The following is a 21,228-nucleotide window of genomic DNA, read 5'->3' on the forward strand; positions in this document are numbered from 1 at the left end:
AACGGGGTCAGGTGTCCACAGTAGTAACCAGTGTGTTCATGGTCTTAATGTCCTGTCCCCTCACGCCACTGCGACATCTCATCCCCCCCCCCCACGACAAAATAACGTATTACCCAGAGATGAAAGGAGGAGGAAAGGGAAGAGAGAGAAAACCAACAAGAGAGAAAATAAAAGAGAAAGAGATGGAGAAAAGAAAATAAATAAAATATATAGTAGCTGATGTCACCCGGCAGCTACTCCGTTGACGTAAGCATCACATTTCCTCAGTCAGTTATCTGGGCTTCCGAGTAGCTCTCAATGGGCGCGGCCTCTCCCTCCCAGAGTGACGCTGGCCGCCTGGTTCTTCTCCTTCTGCCACATCACTAAGTGCTCCTCCTTCCTCTGGAGGTGGTCCTTCAATTCCAGTGGTCGCATTTTAGTGCCTGTGCTTCCTTCTCCTTCCTCCTCATCTAACATCTGAAACTCTTTGAAATGAGAGCTATTCCATGTGATGGAAAATGGTCCCGCAGCTGCTGTGACCATTGTCCCTTTTATATCTGTCACCTTCAGTGGCTGGCTGGAGAAGGACTGTCTGACTTTTGTGTTCGGAGTTGGCGTACCAGGACCAGGTCTCCAAACTTGAGCAGGTGGTAGCGTGGCGCAATGTGTCGGCCTGCCTTTTCATCTTCCCCTTGGCTTGCTAGTCCCACGCTTCCATTACCCTATGCTCTGGTGAGGCCTCGGCCTCACACTAAGGCAGAGTTCTGCTTCTTTCCAGTACCAGTTCTGACGCACACCATCCGTGGACCCTTGTGGGGTGTTGCTATAGTCCTGAAGTACTTGGCAGAATGTTTAACCAATTGAAATCTGCCCTAGCTATGCTCGCTGGACTGCCTTTTTGATGTTGCCTATGAAGTGCTCTTCCACGCCATTGGCTTGTCGCTCAAGAGCCTTACTTTCTTATGGTGTATGTCTAGATAGTCTATGAACATGTGAAATTCTGTTGCTGAGAAAAGAGGTCCATTGTCTGTTTTGAGCTTGAGAGGGGCACCCCAGGCTGCAAATATCTCATGTAGGACTGGCAGTGAAGTTGTTGAGGATACTTGGCGCACTATGTGGAAATGAGAATATTCATCAATGATTACTAGTAGTATCCACCAGTTTCTAGAGCACCTGTGATCTAACAAAGGTGACAGGTTAGGATCATATCCTCTGCCAGGTCATCAAGGCCCGGGAACCATGCTTTGTGCCACAGCATTTTGTTTGTGGCCACTATTCCCCTGTGGCTCTTGTGTGCAAGGCTGATTGTCAACGGAGAGACTATGTTAGGACTATCCTGGTACCTTGAAGAAGTATCCCTCTCTCTGGCCCAACAGTTCTTACTGCAACTGTTTAAATGCATGCAGTTCTTCTCTCCTTACCCCTTCATTGACTGGGTAGTTATTGTTCACATACCTCCACCTCTGTTGCTGCATGATCATTTTGATTGCTTCCTGCGTGGCATCGACTGTTGTTTCTTGCTCTAGTTCCTCTATCATGATCGCAGTAGGTGTGTTTTGTCACAGCACAAAATGAGGTATTCCTTGGCCATGAAAAATGTCTCCTGTGCATGCTTCCGAGGGTGCTGTGACGTAGTCAGCGGGTTTGTGCGCTATCCCTGGTTTGTGAACAATTTAGATGTCTTAGTCTATTATTGGGATCCTCCACCTGTGCCAGGTCATGCCCTCATTTGTGCGCCCAAAAACAAGGATGTCATCGTAGTTCAGACAGTTTTTGATGGGCCTGATCACTCTACCCACCAGCTCTTGAAAATTTTCAGCTGCAGAGGACACCCGGAAGCTCAGCAACTTGTACCAGAACAGCTCTAAGTAATTGGAGAATGTGTTAATGTAACCTGACTGTGCCTTTGAGTCGGTCTAGCTTGTACAACATACAGACTTCAGTCAAGCAACTGACCAGGTCATGCAGGTGCGGTTCTGGGTGCCATTCCCTTTTGACGGCCGTGTTCGGTAGCTGCATGTCGACGCGGATGTGTATTTTCTGTATGTTTTTTGTTCCGGCATAGCCACAATGGGAGACACTCATGGCGCTGGTTCTTCCACGGGCTCGATGTCCTGTGCTAGAAGGCTCTTTAGTTCTTTCTTTACTTGTGGCTGTAGATGCACTGGAACTCTGTAGTGATGCTGAGCTACCGGTTTGAAGCTTTGTTGATATGCAGGGTGACTTGAATGTTCTTCAGCTTTCCAAGCCCTTTGAGGCGCACAGGATACTCTCCCAGGATGTTGTGATGCTCCGACACGTGATAAGTCATAGCTAGGAGGCCCATCACTCGAGCCGTGACATTGCGGAGTAGACGCAGTGCTGGAATATCTCCCTGGAGTACATGCACTTCTAGCACCGACGTTTCATTGTGTGTGTCTCCACGAATTTCCCTATATTCGTCACAGGTTGCTTCGAACCCCGTGTGAAGACATCAACAGTGGAGGGCGACAACGGAGGCTTATGCATAATTTTTTCATACTCTGGTACACACATAATGTTGCATGTGGCTCCGCTGTCAAGTACAAATTGCATTGTATGGTTTCCCACTTGTAGATCCACTGTGACAGTCATCTTAATTTGCTGCTTGTCAGTTAGCTGGACGTGCTCGGAGGGCGGCTGTAGCGCTTGGGCATCCGTCATGAGGTATAGGCGTTCGATCTTCTTTCTTACCAACACAGAATTGGAGTCAGTGGATGAGCTGCGATTGCATGCTTCCATGTGCCTGGTGTGTCTGCTCGAAGTCTTCTGCGGTCGGGCTGATCGCCCACTCTCAGACTTGATGTGTGTGCCCATGCAGACACTCTCAAAGTGATTGTCTCTGTTGCACTTCTGGCATTGCTATCCCATGTACCATGTACGGGCAGGCACTGACGTGCAGGTACTCCAGACCACGCTGATAGCCGTCCCTTCTCGATTTGTTAACTGGTGCTGTTGGCTTGTCACGTCTGCCCCTGTCCCCAGCCATGCGATGAGCCTGTTGTGATGTTCGTGTGCTCCCAGTTTCCTTGTAGATGACGTGTGACGTGGCCCTAGTATCTGTCCATGCCATGGTCCGTGTTTTGTCTAGCAAGTATGTTTCTTTCAGCTTTTTAGTTTGAAATCCAGTTGAGTGACATCCTTCAAACTCTCAGTAGGTCACGAGTTATTGTAGTTGTATTGCAGGGACTTGTCTGCTAGTTGGCCTGCCGTAGTAGTGAATGTGTATCGTTCGAAATCAACATTCCGCTGGGGGTCGAAGCGGTCTGTGAGACATTTTATTAGGCCTTTGTAGGTCGTAAAAGAGTTAGGAAGGAATGTTACTAGCAGATCTTCAACCCCATCACCAACAAGGCTCAGGAATTGATCTTTGGCCTGTTCATCTACGTAGTTTGTGCAGGTGGGCCGCAGATAGTGTTTAAATCACCTGATCCACTTATTCCATCGTGCGCACTTGGTCTGAGAATCCAATAGATCAAATGGTAAAGAGTGTCTGAATATAGAGCTCGGCATTAGGCTGTCGTTACTGTCAGACATGTTGGTATCACCAGTACATGGGCACTGCTTGCTGTCTGTTGCTGAAGGGAAACCGTGCTTCAGGTATGCTTATGGCTGCTGTGTAGGTACAGTCCTTTTTACTTTTATTTTATGCTTTGCTCCTCTGTACAGCTGCCAAAAGTGGTAAGAGTAGTAGCGCCTGACTTCAAAATGGCTGCTGTGGCTCCCTCAATGCTTATAGTCTGATCCGCCTGACTTAAAAATGGCTGCTGAGAGCTGCACACACAAGCGAGATCTTGTTAATGCTAAGATCAACGCAGAAAGCCTGAAGCAGGACAGGGACATGCTGCAGCACTAAAAGCTTCCCTCCTGCATGCTCAAGGTGGGCTCCTGATACTGCGCTGACCATGAGAGTATGGGGTGCCACCGGGGGGGGGGGGCTCTCTAGGTCGCCAGATGTAGCAAAGAGCACCTCATTGTTGTAGGGAACTCGTGGTGGGCTCCTGACATTGCGCTGAAGTCAGCTCGGCTGCAGGATCCGATCCCTGCTTTTCGCCAGATATCGAGTTCCCATGCCTAGACCCACAGTAGCACCACACAGTCACAGGTAGGTATGGTGCAAAACCTATCTACTCCTACGCAGGATATCCCTGTGCACGTTCACCCTTCATCCGTATCCCAGGGCAAGGTGTTCAATTCCTGTCTCGCCCTTCCCCTAGACCAGAAGTGGCATCCATTGTCCAGGGCAGTGACCAGTGTGTTCATGGTTCTAATGCCCTGTTCCCCCCATCACTGTGACAGAGCGCAAGTGTTTTTTCCGACTATCTGGAGACTAGCCAGTCTCTCTTGTAGTCCTGATCTTGAGTGTTACTTTGTGTGCAAGGATGCTACATAGGTTTCATTGCTGAACGATATTGTCCAACACACCAGCAAGTCAGACTTTGTGCTATACCTGGGTATGTACATTAAGGCAGATTTTGGTCTTCTGGAAAAGCAGAGAGTGCGCATCACAAATTAGTGCACCCCAAATTAATCATAACTATTAAGCACTCACATCATCTCCCTATACGTTGGTGATGCGTTAGTGTACGCCATTCTCCAAGAGCGATCAGAGGGGGCACTGCTGGAGATAACTGCATTCGGGGAGGTCTCTGGATTGCGCGTCAACAACCAGAAGTCTAAGCTTTTCCCCCTGACTGGACTGGTGGGCACCGCTGCTCTCTCTAATAGGGTTCGACTGGGAGTGTGATCATGCCCGGTACCTGGGTATACAGGTAGCCCATTATGCCAAAGGCCATTACCGCCTGAACATGGGTAGGGTTCTTGACTCTCTGGAATCCTTGATCTGTTTCTGGAATCACCTGCCTCTCTCTGTCATAAGTGCCTTTGAGTAGGATGGTGTTGCTCCCGCTCTGCCTCTGTTCTGCAGACTTCCCTCTTCCCTATGCCGGGACCGCCTTTCACCTGGCTGAACAGTTTTCTGGTGTCCCCGATGTGGGACGGTAAGCAGAGTAGAGTGAAATTGGAGGTACTGTAATTGAATGCGGGCCTGGGTCTCCTGGACATGCGGATGTATTACTTTGCAGGTCTGCTACAATACACAATGCAGTGGTGTGCAGATGGCCCAGTTCGGGCTGGACTGTTCCCATGAGGCACAGGGTCAAGACTGATTTGCATATGGCTGGGTTCAAACTGGAATGGCATGGTGAGCAAATAAAAGATGGATATAGGCCCAAATCTCTGTACTGGGGTGAATGTATGACATTGTTCTGCATTCTGTCCATCAGCTGTTGTTTTTCCAAATGTAGAGAAGGCACTACTGGCAAAGTGAGGTGCTTGGTCGGACTTGCCTGGGTGTCTGATGAGGGGATTGAGAGTATCGGATGACTGCCAGTTTATCGTCCGACAAGTCATGGAGGTCTGAGAACAAGCGGTCATGCTTGTGCTTTGTAAGGCCCCATATGCTAGTCCCCTTAAATGGTTGCCCTGTTTCTGGTGGGTACAATCTGTGATGGAGCTGAAGCAGTGGTATGAGAGGACTATCTACCACAGCAGAGAACTTGTATTTCAACTGTACCTTCCTCCTGGAGAAGCGATGTATTTCTTTCACTTGCAACCCGAGCCAATTCCTGCAAAATACCAGATGTAGGATGGAGCCAGCGGCAGTCCTCCACATGATGTGGGACAGTGATAAATTGCGGATTTATTGGGACAGGGTACTGCATGAGCTGCGGGAGATCGCACAAGTCCCGATAGAGACATAGACCTCACATTGCTTGCTGGAAGTGTCAAAACGACGAGGGACTCCTATGAAATAAGTTTGCCCTGTTGGAGTTCGTGCTAGTTAAGCGGCATATAGCTGATCATTGGACATGTTTTAATCATCCCACGCTGATCTGATGGGCAGACTTGCACAAATCGGGAGCGGCAGAGGAGCAGTGTTTGCAACTGGTGCGCATGGATGAGAATGCAAAGAGACCTCAAGGTATGGGGTGATATGCTAGACTGTTGGTGGCCAAGAAGCCACAGCCCACTATGTCTCTTGAGCACTTGCCTAAGGTGGATTTGTGTGCACCTTCGGTAGACACTTAGGAATGTTCCCCAGAACTCTAAATAGGGTGTCTGTCACTGTTAACTGTTAGTGACAGATGAGGGAGGGAGGGAGGGAGTGCAGTCCCCCATGGGTTGTGCCCTGAGGATCCCTGGGGGCCCCTTACTCTTCCTTATCCTTGCGCCCCCGCACCCGCCCCCCCTTCTCTCGGGGTTGGGCCTGAGCTGACAATCTCTGAACTGGAGAACCAAGTTGGAGTCTTGGTGTTGGCTCAACATCCTGTGATTCTGGACAAATACCTTAATGTCTCCTTGCTTTACAAAAATAAACAATGAATGTGACCTTGTATAATGTAACTGGTGCTCATGTAAATCACTTCAATACCCTTCGGTCAATTTCGCCCTATATAAAACTGCAAAAAAAAGGAAGCCGGGATGTGCAATGGAACTTAAACATCTACAAATTTAGCATTACTTCACACTGACTTTTAAAAGCATACAATTAAATGCAAGTTAGTTGCATACTTTTAGACAGCATGGGACGTTCCCTTTCACCACTTCTTTATTAACTATGCAGAGGTATCTGAATAGAATAAATTGCAATTGTCTAATCCACTCTGCGCTACTAGAGGATGTTATTGACAAGGTAAAATTGAAGGATTTGGTCCTATTACTCTCATCAAAGAGCAGATGGAAGATAGCCTACTTGCATGGCTGGTTAGAGGCAGATCACTATCCATTTGGACCTCCAAATTACCTAACTGATTCCATGACTAGTGGTGCAGCATTGTCCTCAAAATGCTAGAAATCAATAGTAGGATAATATGTGGTTTTCCCTGTGGAACAATTTCAGTGAATTTTCATTAAGCCAGGTAAATATTTCATGCATGTAGTTGTGAAAAACTCTATGGGGAATTTATAAGAATCGTGAACAGTAAAACAAAGCTTTGTGTGGTCGGCATATGTCATAAATTTTATGCTGGTAGATCTACTCAAAAGGGCTAGTGGTATTAGACAAACGTTAAACAAGGTTGACTCTAGGGAGAACCCTGCAGCACTCCATGTCTGACTTACTTGAATGCAGATCAAAACTGCTGGAGTTGTAAGTCTTGGGCTTTATCTTCTAAATACGTTTTGCATCATTACAATGCTAGTAAACACACTCCTACCTTCGATAGCCTGAAGATCAAAATATTGTGTTTGAGCGTGTCAAAGGCAGCAGAGATATATGATCTAATAATTTTCAGAGCACTCTTTTAGGAGGCACCTGTTTTCCACAGTAGGCCTACGGATCAGTTTGCTCATTGTCTTCTCCTACATCAAATGGTACACTGGCAAGACAATGAGGCAGCACTCTGGGGAAAATGGGAAGAGACAACTGCCTATGGTGGAGTGGCTTCAACTCGAACTGTGTGGCGTAGTGTTGCTTGATAACGTAAGTCTTACCAAAGCTGCTGGATTCCAGTACTGCACCTAGTGACCGAACAAAGGACAAGATGGGTAATGAAAGCATATTCACACAATATAAGACCCAGATTTTGTTTTGTGGTTAATGTTATCCATTTAACAGCGGAGACATCTTTTAGCGTTGAGAGGTCTTTTTATATTTTTTTGTTTTTGTCCTCTTAAACAAGAGCAACCTCACCATTATTCCAGACATTGTTGGACCCGTTGTTGGTCCCTTATCAAGTAAGTTATTTGGGCCTCTCTTACTGGAGAAGTAATGAGCTCCATGAAACAACTAGGACCTAACTTTGTTTAATCAGGTCTTTCCCTGCTGTTCACGCTTGACAATTGAACTATGTTATGCCTGGGTCTTTCTGAAAGACACATAGAAGTGCCTAGCAAATTCTTTTCAATGTCAGTGACTATCAAAGAAACCTATGTGAATACTTGTTCTGTCAACTTCCATCAATACAGCTGTGTCCATTTTTCCCACTTTCCCTTTACCATTTGTGTGATATTTAGTTTAGGTAATATTTTATTACTTTCACGACTTTAGTTTGACTTTGATTTAACTCTTATCAGTATTCCTTTTTTGGAGTTGTTATTTTTCACACCCCCACACTGCGTTCTCTGTACACCTCTGCCCATGTAACTCAAGGTTGAGACTAAGATACGTTTACGGGGTCTTTGGTTTACCATTGTGCAGCCTACCTTATAACAGTGTCCTGGGAGTTTTCCAAAGCTTACAGAAAGGTATTTGGCCATTTTTTTTTTTTTTGCTGCCCGAAGGTGTTCTTACAAATTATGTAGTTCTATTCCTACAGTAACTGCAAAGTTAGGGCTAGAAAATAATTCTTGTGTTAAGACACCAGTTTTATTTTGAGTTAACCTTATTAAATGCCATATTCTTACTTATTGGTTCAACCATTTAATTTTTTAGGTTGGATGATTGAGTTACTTGTTGCTTAAGATTGAACATGTTCTCACCTGCAGCTCAGAAACAACCACACCATTCCACACTAAATGTTACCAGCAATGATGACCAAGTTGTGTAGAAGTTGATCTTGTAAAATGAAATTAAAATGTGAAGTTCTTTCTTGTACATACAATTTCAAATGTTTGTTTACAGACCGCAGTGGTTTGTTGGCATACTCCAATGCTTTTTTTAATTTCCAGTTTTCATGATTGAATCCTAATCCAAAGTACACAACTGAAGGGCATCAAAACAAATACTTTGGATACCCGAATCAGTTTTTGACTTCTTGAGTGAAGTTTAACATATATATATGTGTATATATATGTATGTATGTATGTATATATATTATATATATATATATATATCTATGTATGTGTGTGTGTGTATATATATATATATGTATGTATATTCACAGAAAAAAACATAGGTTTCAGGGGTGTTATAGTTAGCTGTACATTTCACTCGTACAAAACCATAGAAATTCCTCCGTTATAGTTAGTTCTGCTAACTATAACTCGCGCGCCCGCAATGCACTGCAGATGATGTCACATATTACATCATTCATGACATGGTCAGTGACATCACTGATGACATCATCCAGTGAATGGGGTTTAGTTTGAAATTTAAATATGTATTATATATATATATACACCAATCTATATTGAAGATTGAGTGGATATATAACGGTCTGGATGGAGGACTTAGTAGCTGTCTGACTGTCTGTTTAAGTGAGTAATTAAGTGTCTCACTTAATACATGGCTTAGTAACTAAACTATGTGAATGTGTACATCACTATCTCTATTGTATAACATGCTGCATCAGTTGGTCACTAACTACATGAGTGTGTATGTTAGTTATTGATTAGTTGGGTGAGTATTTGTATGGGACACTGAGTTTGTGTGTGTTTGGATGGGGTGTGTGTAACTATGCATAGATGTGTGAATGGTTAATTGACTAGGTGTATAGGTTTAAGAATGCATGTGGAAACAGTTGGTTCGAGGCATATGAGCTGCAGATTACACACTTTTGCATCTATCGCCATCTGGTGTTGGGCCCGGATGTTTGCAGTTTGTTTTTCCTCTTTGAAAGTCTTTGAAAGTCACGAGGTCGGTGACTCCTCCTTTGGATCGTATTGCGCATGGGCTTCGGCTCCATCCTCAGTTTTTTTCCGTCATCGGGCTCGGATGTGATCTTCGCTCTCCGTTTCGGAACAGCTTCCAGTTCGACCATCGACGCTAATCCTCACCCTAATCGCTGTATTGTTTCGATACACGATCTCTTCAATCAACGCGCTTCATTCATCGACAACCCTCCAGTTCCAGCCGTCGACGGCGGCCTTCGGGCCTACCCAGGCTCTGGTCCCGGCTCATGGAAATAACTCCATTTAAAACGTGCCCTCGATGTGGGTCCAAATTTTCCCACACCGACCTTCATGAGGTAGGACACCTTTGCCTCTCCCCAGAACACGAGGCTCGAGACTGTCCAGCTTGTAAGTCTTTCCGATCGAAAAAGACTATTCGGGACCGAAGAGCCAGAAGGAACATGGCACACTCCTCGACGTCCATTCCAGTCGACATCTTCGGAGACGACATCGACGATCCGGAACAACATCGTACCGAAGAGGACCTCATCAGCGCTTCCGAGGCCGACGAGTCAGATGTGGAGGACATCACCCCGGCACAGAGGGTCGTGCGTACCAATCTACCCCCTCCCACACCCGCGCAGACACCCAAAAAGGCTTCGGTCACGCCTTTGCCTCCGGGCCTAGGCAAGGCCAGAGACACTGCTTCATACACCCCACCTTCGGGCCCGGTGAAGAAGCCGAGTAAGCCTTCCGGTGGCTCGGGCTCGAGCCAGCCTCCCAGCGGTGCCGAAAAACATACTTCGGCAACGAAAAAGATGATGGCCGCTACCTCGACACCGAGCTCCGCGCCGACCCCTCGGGGTCGAAACCCAGCCCTTCGACACCGACGCCATCTTCGGTGCCCACCAAGCCACACAAGGGCACCGGCGCCGACGCTTCCAAGCCGAAACTCATCTCGGCACCGACCAAGAGACTGGAGGGTCCCAAGCTGGTTTCTAAACACCAAACCGGCACGGAAAAACCTAAAAAGTCATCGGCCCCGACGCCTTCGGTGCTGACCGACCAAACTACCTCACCTGAGCTTTTCACACCGGATCCATGGCAAAAAACTCTCACCAAGGATCCAAAAACTGGACATTTGATACTCTCTACTAGAAAGAGGCATTTGGACAAGCCTGATCCGCCTCCACCTCTAAAGAGGAAGGACTCTGCTACCTCTCCATTCAGAATTCCTTCCCCTCCTCCTCTACCACCTCCTCCTTCCCCACCTCCACCCTCTCCACCCCCACCTCATCGCTCTCCTACTCCGTCGCCAGACGATGATGATCAAGGGGACCCATACTATGATACAGGGGATGTGCCACAAGACCCCACCCCTACAGGATCTCCAGATCCATGGGACGATTACCATATATCCCCAACATGCCACAAGACGACATTTACCCGTCTAGACCATCTCCACCAGAAGATTCATTAGGGTTTAACCATCTTCTGCAAAGAGCAGCACATTATCATGGCGTGGACATGCATCATGACCCTGTGGTTGAAGATTTCCTCCTGGACACATTCGATACTACACAGAGGTCCACCTCCATATTGCCCATGCTTAAAGGGGTAGTAAAACATGCGGCAGAAGTTTTTAAAGACCCAGTTAGAGCCAAGGTCCTTAACCCACGTATCGAAAAAAGTATAAACCTGCTCCTTCAGATCCCTCTTATATCAAAGGACCAGCGCCATTAGATTCCTTAGTGGTCTCCACCGCACGTAAAAGGGCAAACTCACAAGCATCAGGTGATGCACCACCACCTGACAAAGAGTCAAAATTGCTAGATGCTTCAGGTAAACGCACAGCATCCCAAGCTGCCAACATATGGCGTATAGCAAACACTCAGGCATTGCTAGCCAGATACAACCGGGCTCATTATGACGAGCTAGAGGGCATAATGCAACATCTCCCTGACAAATATAAAAATACAGGCAACAAATTGATTTAAGAGGGTAAAACCATCACAAACACCTCTATACGGTGTACCCTAGATGCAGCAGACACAGCCTCCAGGGCCATTAACACAAGCGTCCTTCTCCGCCGCCATGCTTGGCTAAGGGTATCTGGTTTCAAACCAGAAGTGCAAGCCTCCATCCTTAACCACCCCTTTGACCAGGAATATCTATTCGGGCCAAAGGTAGATGAGGCCTTAGAAAAAATTTAAAAAGACACGGATACCTCAAAATCCATGGGGGCCTTACAGTCTCACCCGCCCAGACGCTCCTTTCGCCGCTCATCCTTTCGGAGTGCATCCAGAGGCTACTCCTCAGACACAGCGTCCACATCCTACAAATCCCCCACTCAAACCACCTTTACAAAAGGTTACCAAAGAGGCGGCTACAGGGGTAACAACAACAAGGGTAGAGGCAAAACAAACAACACCCGTTCTGCCACACCTCCTACCCAATGACTTCCCCCTCCTCCCCCCAGACCATTCCACTCCAGTCGGGGCAGACTCACAAATTTCCTTCCTGCCTGGGAGACCATCACCTCAGACAAATGGGTGACCCAAATAATTCGGTCAGGATACTGCCTGGAATTAACATCTACCCCCCCCCCCCCCAAACATTCCACCCAGGCAACGCCCAATGTCACAACAACATTCCACATTGCTAAAGCAGGAGGTAATCTCCCTCCTACAAAAACAGGCAATAGAATACGTTCTTGTCAATCAACTAAATTTAGGGGTCTACGCCCTATACTTTTTAATACCAAAAAGGGAAGAGACTCTACGCCCTATTCTAGACCTCCGGCCCCTAAACACATACATACATTCAAACCATTTTCACATGGTAACGCTTCAGCAGGTACTTCCGCTTCTCTCCCAGGACGACTTTCTCACCACACTGGACTTAAAAGATCCATACTTCCACATTCCAGTACACCATGCTCACAGAAAGTACCTCAGATTTGTAGTGGACGGACAACACTACCAATTCAAAGTGCTCCCGTTCGGAGTCACAACAGCACAAGGGTATTTACCAAGTGCCTAGCGGTGGTGGCGGCACATCTCAGAAGACAGCACATTCACGTCGTCCCATACTTGGACGATTGGCTGATAAAAGCCACTTCATACAACCAATGTGTACACCATACCGCCACCACAATCCAACTACTTCACCAACTAGGCTTTACAGTGAAACACCAAAAATCCCAGCTAACACCATCCCACATAAAACAATACCTTGGTGCCACCATAGACAGCTCAAAAGCAATAGCCTACCCCAATCCGGCCAGGATTGCAAGGATTCAGGCTCTCAGACACAAATTCATACCTCAACACTCCCTTCCAGCACAAGTGTTTATGCAACTGATCGGGATGATGGCCTCTTGCGTTTTTATAGTGCCCCACGCAAGACTCCAGATGCGTCCACTCCAAGAGTGCTTAGCACGCCAATGGAACCAGGCCCAGGGCAAACTGACAGATCTGGTGTTGGTAGACGGTCGCACCAATCGCTCTCTGCAGTGGTGGAACACCACAAACCTTTCCAAAGGTCGACCGCTCCTGGACCCGGTTCACCAAATAATACTGACAACAGACGCATCACTCTCCGGCTGGGGAGTTCATCTATTACACCTCACAGTGCAGGGCACATGGACGCCTAAACAGAAGGTACTCCATATCAACCATCTGGAGTTACTAGCAATCTTTCTAGCCCTGAAATCCTTTCTAACACAGATTTCAGGCAAGGCAGTCCTCATTCGCACAGACAACATGACGGCCATGTATTATATTCAAAAACAAAGCGGCACACACTCTCCACAGCTCTCTCAATTGGCACAGAGCATATGGAGATGGGCAATTCCCCACAAAATCTTTCTCCTAGCTCAACATGTCTCAGGAGTCCAAAACACAGTGGCAGATCTGCTCAGCAGACACACACAACAGATCCACGAGTGGGAACTTCACCCACAGGTTTTTCATCCGTTCTTTCAAATGTGGAGGCATCCACAGATAGACCTCTTCGCCACCCACGAAAACACAAAATGCCTAAACTTCGCCGCCAGATACCCACACCCATTGTCCAAAGGAATTGCGATATGGATGAACTAGTCAGGCAAATTTGCGTACGCTTTTCCGCCTCTCCCACTCATTCCATTAGTGGTGCGAAAGCTACAACAGCACTCTCTCACACTGATCCTAGTGGCTCCAACGTGGGCCAGACAACCGTGGTACACCACGCTGCTGGAACTCTCGGTAGTACCACACCAAAAGCTACACCTCTCACCATGCCTACTAACCCAGAACCATGGAGAGATCAGACACCCGCACCCAGCTCAGCTCAACCTTGCGATCTGGCTCCTGAAATCATAGAATTCGGGTACCTAAACCTTCCCCCTAACTGTATGAATGTAATCAGGGACGCGAGACGCCCTACCACTAGAGCCTGCTACGCTGCCAAGTGGAAAAGATTTGTGGTTTATTGTCAAAACAACACAATCAATCCCCCAGATGCGTCTATACAGCACATTATATGCTACTTACTCCACCTAGAAAGGTGTAATCTAGCCTATACATCCATTCGGCTACACCTCGCAGCAATCGCAGCTTACTTACAAAACAGGCAGCACCTATCACTCTTCAGAGTACCTGCCATTAAAGCCTTCATGGAAGGCCTCAAAAGAATAATTCCCCCCAGAGTACCACCCTCACCTGTGTGGAACTTAAATATTGTTCTCACAAGGCTCATTGGGCCTCCCTTCGAACCTTTGCATAAATGCGAACTGCAATTTCTCACATGGAAAACAGCTTTCCTCGTAGCCATCACTTCCCTTAGAAGGGTCAGTGAGATACAAGCACTTGCCATACAGGAACCTTTTATTCAAATGCACCACAACAAGGTTGTTCTCCGTACCAACCCAAAATTCCTACCTAAAGTCATTTCCCCTTTTCACCTAAACCAATCTGTAGCATTACCAGTTTTTTTCTCGCAATCTCAGACCGTTGCGGAAGGGCTCTGCACACGCTAGACGTCAAACGAGCCTTACTTTACTATGTCCAAAGAACAAAACCTTTCCGAAAGACCAAACAACTGTTTGTCTCTTTCTCTCCACCACACAAAGGCAACCCCATCTCAAAATCAGGGATAGCTAGGTGGATTGTAAAATGCATCCAGATTTGCTACCACAAAGCAAAACAAACGCTTTCCGTTCCCCCTAAAGCCCACTCTACACGAAAGATAGTGGCTTCCATGGCATTTCTGGGCAACATCCCACTAGATGATATCTGCAAGGCAGCTACCTGGTCAACACCGCACACTTTCACTAAACACTATTGTGTAGATGTGCAAACCAAGCAACAAGCTAGTGTGGGCCAGGCTGTACTGAAAACACTATTCCAAACCACTGCAACGGATACCGGTGGTCGCCGCTAAGGTTGGGAGCTGCTATATAGTCTGTGCAAAAGGGCTACCGGTATCTGTTCCAGCTTATCTTATTTAGATACAACACACATGGGTTTCTTCACTGTAGTTACTATGCTCCATCTTTCCCTGCTGGCGAAAAACAATCTGAGGATGGAGCCGAAGCCCATGCGCAATACGATCCAAAGGAGGAGTCACCGACCTCGTGACTTCCAAAGACTTTCCAAGAGGAAAAACAAACTGCAAACATCCGGGCCCAACACCAGATGGCAATCTATGCAAAAGTGTGTAGATCTGCAGCTCTACATGCCAAGAACAGATGCATACTGGTAAGTAGCATATTCCTTTGGGTGACTGAGTGTATTTATTTGTGTGTTGGTGAGCGAATATATGTTTTAGTTGTACATCTTCAACAAAGTAAAAAAATAAAAGGCATTGCATGTGAGAGTTGGTGTATATAAATAAGTATATATATGAGTCAGTGATTGTGAGAGTAATTATATGAATGGGTGTATAATTGTAATGGTGATTTTTTAACATAATGACTGCTGATGTGTCAATGTCTATATATGTGTATAAGTGCATTTGATAGTGTTCTATTAATTAGTGACTGCATGTATGAGTGATTCTGTTGTTTTATGGGTAGTTGTGTGTGTAGACTTAGGAATCAGTGAGTGGGTACGTAGTAACTGGTATTGGTGTGTCAATGGTTTCAAATAGGGTAATTTTATAGTGAGTGATGAAAGGTTATACTAGTGTATGATGAGGTGTATCAGATTGTCACGTGGATGATGTCATCAGTGATGTCATTTGAGACGTCATTTGAGATGTCATCAGTGATGTCACTGACCATGTCATGAATGATGTAATATGTGACCTCATCAGCAGTGCATTGCATGCGCGCGACTTATAGTTAGCCGAACTAACTATAAAGGAAGAATTTCTATGGTTTTGTACGAGTGAAATATCCAGCTAACTAACTAGAACGTCTCTGAAACCTATGGTTTTTTCAGTGAATTTCAAAGCTTTTCTAAATGCTAATTTTTACAGTGTAACAGTAGTTATACCTATTTTTTTGTACTGATTTTCTACAGTTTTTTAACTGTTTATAAATATTTTATTCATTAAATAACATTATATATTTTTCTGAAAATTGCAAAAAAAATTAATACTGAAATATAGAATTTTTTTGTTTTATTTTTTTCTTTTAATATATTTATATTTTCTTTTTTTTAAAAAAATTTCCAAAGTTTTTTCAGTCTCGCACCCAAAGCGTACACATCACGGTGGGTGCGCGTATTCTAGCCGCCATTTTAGAAATGTCGTGTGCCACTCCTGCGAAAAATTTTTATGTTCGAGAATATGTGTGTGTTTAATATACATATTAGGGCAAGAGACTATCTAAGATATTCATAAAAATAATATATTTGTACCTCTAATAAACTTACATTATTTTTAAATATATTTTCGTGAAGTCGCGTCGGGTGCATGATTCGTGAGCTCAGAGTGCGCGGATCCCATGTGACCTAAAAAAAAAGATTTCATTGGTTCATAACATTTCCCACTAACTATTGAAGGACCCCACCCATTTTAATCATTCTTGTTGGAGCATCTTTAGAGAGACCTCTTTCCCTACAAGAACCCTTTTTACTTGTTTTTTTGGTGTTTTTCAAAAAATATCAAACAAAATGGCATCTGGACAGCAGCAGCAGCAGGAGGAAGTATCTTCTGAAGAAGAATTCTTGCAGGAGGCACTATGTCCACAGAGGCCGAAATCTGTCGTGTGGAAATTCTTCACTTTTCCACCTGGAGAGAAGAAAGTAAATGCGACAAAGGTGACGTGCAAAATATGTGACCGAGTCCTAACAAGAGGCAGTTAAAAGAAATACTCTTGTGGCACTGCTTCTATGTACAAACATCTCCGGACCACACATCCTCTCAATCTTGCTCGGGAGGTAATGTGGCGAGCTGCTTTGAACCTCTCACCTGCTGTGGCAAGTGCATCTGGAGCGTCCTCAGGAACACCTGCAATGGATATTAGGCCAGAATTCGCCTTTCTCGAGCAACACTGCGTGAAGTGTAACACTTACATGCTTCGGTGAGCAGTCTGTGGATGCAGTTTGTGCTGCGCAACGCAACCATCGTTGTTAATTCCTGCACAAAAACAATCAGTAAAGGCATTTTCCTCTTTCAATGTATGCTTTGGAATGCAGCATGCATTGAAAGAGGAAAAAATTTGGAGAAATGAAAACAATTCTCCTAGTTGCGCCTTGCTATACCAACTCTAGGATGGCGCAGCATTCACACACATCTCATTTACGATCTCTCATAAATCTGGAGATGTGTCTTGTTCTATGGGTGTTGCGTGGGAACACCCACAGCAACACCTATGGGATGCCCCTTCAACGAAAAGTTCTGTGTATGAAAGGGTCGTATTTACAAGGAGAGGAAAAACCACGCAGGGTGGCTTTTCCTCTCCTTGTAAATATGAAGGAGTGCCTGGCGCCATCACTATGTTACAAAAAGTGACGTACTGGTGGCGCAGGGTGCTTTTAAATCTGCCCCATAAGTGCTTAGGTATTGGCAGACTGATACAATAAGAACATAGTGCTGTATGGGTGATTGAAGAATTGCATGAGACTGACAGGAGGTGTCCTACGCTGCATGGGTACAACTTCAGTTTTTAATGGAGTGGACCAATAGTATGCATCTGCTTCGAGATTTGTAGGGATTATGCACAGAATATTTTATGAGTACTAATGTTGGTGCCTAGGTCACTTTATAAGAATACCACTAGTAACTGGAATGATGAGTGCTGCAAACAGAGTGAACACTTAATTTATAAGTGCTTACGTATTGGTGGAGTGATAGGATAAGTAGATAGTGGTAGATAAGTGATTAAAGAAGTGCATGGGACAGACTGGACGATTCCTACACTGCATGAGTACTAACTGGGTATTTAGAAGAGTGTATCAATAGTATGTAGCTAGTTAGAGGTCTGCTTGGATAGTGCACACAATATTATAGATGGACTTGTGTTAGTAGCTAGGCCATTCCATAAGTTCATGACTAGTAACTAGAATAATTACAGTATTACAAACCGAGTGTATAGTGAATTTATAAGTGATTAGGTATTGATGGAGTAATAGGATAAGTAGATAGGCTGGATGGGTGATTGGAGAAATGCATGGGACAGACAGGAGGATTCCTACACTGCATAGGTACTAACTGGGTATTTAGAAGAGCGTATCAATAGTATGTAGCTGGTTAGAGGTCTGCATGCATAGTGTACAAAATATTGTACCTGCACTTGTGTTAGTGGCTAGGCCATTCCTTAAGTATATGACTAATAACTGGAGTAATTTCAGTGCTGCAAAGAGAGTGCATGCTAAATGTATTAGTGCTTAGGTATTGGCAGAGTGATAGGATACGTAGATAGTGCTGGATGGTTGAATGGAGAAGTGCATGGGACAGACAGAAGGATTCCTAGACTGCATAGGTACTAACTGAGTATTTAAAACTGGTACTTTTCCTGAGGCTTGAGCCGGGAGATAGGCATAACGGAACACAGCCCAGCAGCTGGGGCTCTCACTGCATATGGTACTGTTAATTACTTATTGAAAGGGCACATCGAATTGCATTTTGCACCAGGAGCGAGGAGCGCTTCCGTGGCATTTTTAACCATCTTATTTGGCTTTTAAGGGCTTTTTTAACCTTATTTTAGTATAGCTTGAACATTTGCACACTTTCCCTACCTTCCCGGAGTCTCCCCAGTCACAGCTGATTTCGCTTGCGTGCATTGGAGGCAGGCGGAGGCGGCCATCTTGGGTGGACAAGGGGTAGCAGGCTAGTCTTTCTGGAGGCCTGGCTACATAGAGGGACGCTGGCGCGAGCGCGCCAAAGGCAAGCCCGTCTGCGCCCGTCCGCGCTCGGGTCGCGGACAACGCCCAAACCCCTGGTTGTCAGAAGTCAGGTGAGACTTTAACCTATACCTATACTAGAGAGGCTTTGCTGGAAATGAAAGGGTCGTACAGGACCACTGACTGCACATGCCTTGCTGTTGACTCAGGATCTCTAGCCCCCCCCCGGGACCTGTCCAAACTGCTAGGCGGTGCTACCTCCTATTCTCTACCAGCCGGTTAAGTCCAAGAAGGCCTATGATACACTGGCCGGTCCAACTAACAGAGCTTTTAGATGCGTTTTGATTAATGCTAGGTCCCTGGTGAAACATAGTATAGAGTGCGTGAGTCTTATGGAGGATAACGACATAAAGTTTGCATTTATCACCGAAACTTGGACGGACGAGGCGTCCAGACCGGATCTGGTGATAGCCACTCCACAAGGCTTCTTATGTGAGGTCCTTAACAGGCCAAACAGGAAAGAAGGTGGGCTGGCAGTCATCTACCATAACTAAATTCACAGGACTTTTAAACCAGTATGTTTAACAACCTGCGAAGCCCTTTCTTTTAATCTCAGTTTAACAGATCATCATTCCTTCAAGGGCACTTCTGTATAGGCCACAGGGGCCAGACAGGCTTTCTTGGCCTCTTTGGGGAATATATTGGAAGAAGGCCTTTTGTGTGACTCGTATACCATCTTGGGAGACTTCAATTTTCACTTAGAACTCCCTAATGAATGACCCTGATACGGCTAGGCTATTGGATTTGATGGATACTGCTGATTTTAAACAACATGTTAGAGGGCCTTCTCACCTAGCTGGCCATACCTTGGATGGTATTTTCTCCAACCACCCAGGGACTTCATTTGTAGGTCTACTACCCCTGGTTTGGTCTGATCATGCTGCCGCTCTGTTTGACCTCAATGTGGAGGTCCAACAGATAAGGAGCAGATGTCATAAAGAACTGTGAGACCAGAGCCTGGAACAAAGTAGATGCGATGACTTTGCAGGAAGTCCTAACTTCCACAGCTGGCCAAATAACAGTAGAAATTGAAGAAGCGGTGGCCTCCTATACCAGATGGCTTTCACAGGCATGCGATGAATTGGCTCCTCGTAAACTTATTGTACCGAAAAGAGCTCATCCTTCGGGCCCATGGTACACAGAGGAGATAAAAATTCATAAGCGTACTTGCAAACACTTAGAACGCAATTGGAGGAAAGGATATCTCGACACAGAGAAGACATTGTATAAATCTAGCCTGCGAATCTACAAGCAAGCTGTTCTGTCGGCCAAGCAGAAATATTATTCAACTCAAATTGAATTGGCCAAGAATTCACCTAGAGAGCTTTTTCAAACGGTCTCCAAGCTGGCCACTTTGAGGCCAACTACTGCCCTGATCTCTGCGAGGAGATTGCCACTTTCTTTCGAACAAAAGTGACAAACATATTTTCAGCCTTCAGTGACTCAAACAAGGGTGGTCCGTCTGAGGCGACTGATCCTGAACATTTAAAACTCTCCTCGCAGGCCATGGAGGAATTTAAACCACTGATTGTGCAGGACACGTTGGAACTGCTCACAGGAGTCAAATCAGGCGCACCTTTGGATCCGTGCCCACTAAAAATTAATAAATTGTCCTCTGTCCCTATTGCACTATTTATTACATCTATTTTTAAAAGAATGTTTAAACGTGGACAGTTTCCAAGACAATGGAAGATGGCTTCCATATTACCACTTCTAAAAAAGCCCAGCCTTGACCCTAACGATCCCAATAATTTTTGGACGATCTTCCGCCTTCCTCTTCCTGCGAAGATGGTCGAAAAGGCGATGAATAGACAACTCAGTACCTTCTTGAAGGAAGCCCAAGTGTTAGATTCCGTCCAACACGGTTTTAGAATCTGCCCTTATTAAGGCTACAGATGAGATTAGAATAGCAGTGGACCAGGGAGGTAGGGCAGCCCTGATCCTACTGGATCTTTCAGCCGCATTTGACACGGTCCATCATGGGATTCTGATGGACCGTCTCCGAGAATGTGGTGTAAAGGGCAAAGCCTGGGATCTGCTCAATTCATTTCTCTCTGACAGAGGCCAGATTGTAGCTCTGGGGAAGTTTCAATCGAAACCTTTCTCATTGCCATGCGGCGTCCCGCAGGGGTCCTCCCTGAGCCCAACACTCTTTAATGTATATGTTTCGTCCCTGGTGCCTGTTATTAGTGCTTATGGGTTTGGGAATCACCTCTTATGCAGACGACACGCAAATTGTGGTATCATTATTACCTGGCCAAGAAACTGGAATATACATTCGCTTCCAGTCCTGCATGGAAGAAGTCAGAAGATGGATGGCAGGTAACTGCTTAAAAATGTTTTAATT

General features: G+C 45.6%; 1 protein-coding gene across 4 annotated transcripts in view; it reads left to right on the forward strand.

Moving 5' to 3' along the window:
* The window catches only part of PIK3CB (phosphatidylinositol-4,5-bisphosphate 3-kinase catalytic subunit beta), a 965,971-nt gene that overhangs the window by 799,705 nt on the left and 145,038 nt on the right, over positions 1-21,228 (forward strand). The window lies entirely within an intron of this gene.

The sequence above is a fragment of the Triturus cristatus genome, chromosome 11 (assembly GCF_964204655.1).
Source record: "Triturus cristatus chromosome 11, aTriCri1.1, whole genome shotgun sequence".
Lineage (NCBI taxonomy): Eukaryota > Metazoa > Chordata > Amphibia > Caudata > Salamandridae > Triturus > Triturus cristatus.